Consider the following 850-nt stretch of genomic DNA (forward strand, 5'->3'; position numbering starts at 1 on the left):
TGAAAACAACTTAAAGAATAGTGATCACAATTTCGTCCACCAAGTTTTTGGCGCCGTTGCCGGGGATTGTTCGAGTATGGATTTATGATTTTCATCTTGTTGCTCAGATTAGGTAATTCTCTTTTCAAAAATCTTTTTCAAAATTTTTCTTTTCTTTTTCGTTTTTCGAAAAAAATGTTTTCGAAAAAATTTAATAAAAATATAAAAAAATCATAAAATCATAAAAACCAAAAATATTTTGTGTTTCTTGTTTGAGTCTTGTGTTAATTTTTTTAGTTTGGTGTCAATTGCATGCTTTTAAAATTTTTCTTGCATTTTTTTTTCGAAAATCTCATGCATTCATAGTGTTCTTCATGATCTTCAAGTTGTTCTTAACAAGTCCTCTTGTTTGATCTTGATGATTTCTTGTTTTGTGTCTTTTGTTGTTTTTCATGTGCACTTTTGCATTCATATTTTCCATGCATTATAGATTTCTAAGTTTGGTGTCTTGCATGTTTTCTTTGCATCAAAAAACATTTTTCAAAATTATGTTCTTGATGTTCATCATGATCTTCAAAGTGTTCTTGGTGTTCATCTTGACATTCATGGCATTCTTGCATACATTCATTGTTTTGATCTAAAAATTTCATGCATTGAGTATTTTTGTTGTTTTCCTCTCTCATAATTAAATATTCAAAAATCAAAAAAATATCTTTTCCTTATTTTGCTCCAAAATTTTTGAAATTTTGGGTTGACTTGGTCAAAAATTTTTAAAATTAGTTGTTTCTTACGAAGTCAAGTCAAAATTTCAATTTTAAAAATCTTATCTTTTCAAAATCTTTTTCAAAAATCATATCTTTTTCAATTTTTT

This window comes from Arachis duranensis, chromosome 9, assembly GCF_000817695.3.
Source record: "Arachis duranensis cultivar V14167 chromosome 9, aradu.V14167.gnm2.J7QH, whole genome shotgun sequence".
Lineage (NCBI taxonomy): Eukaryota > Viridiplantae > Streptophyta > Magnoliopsida > Fabales > Fabaceae > Arachis > Arachis duranensis.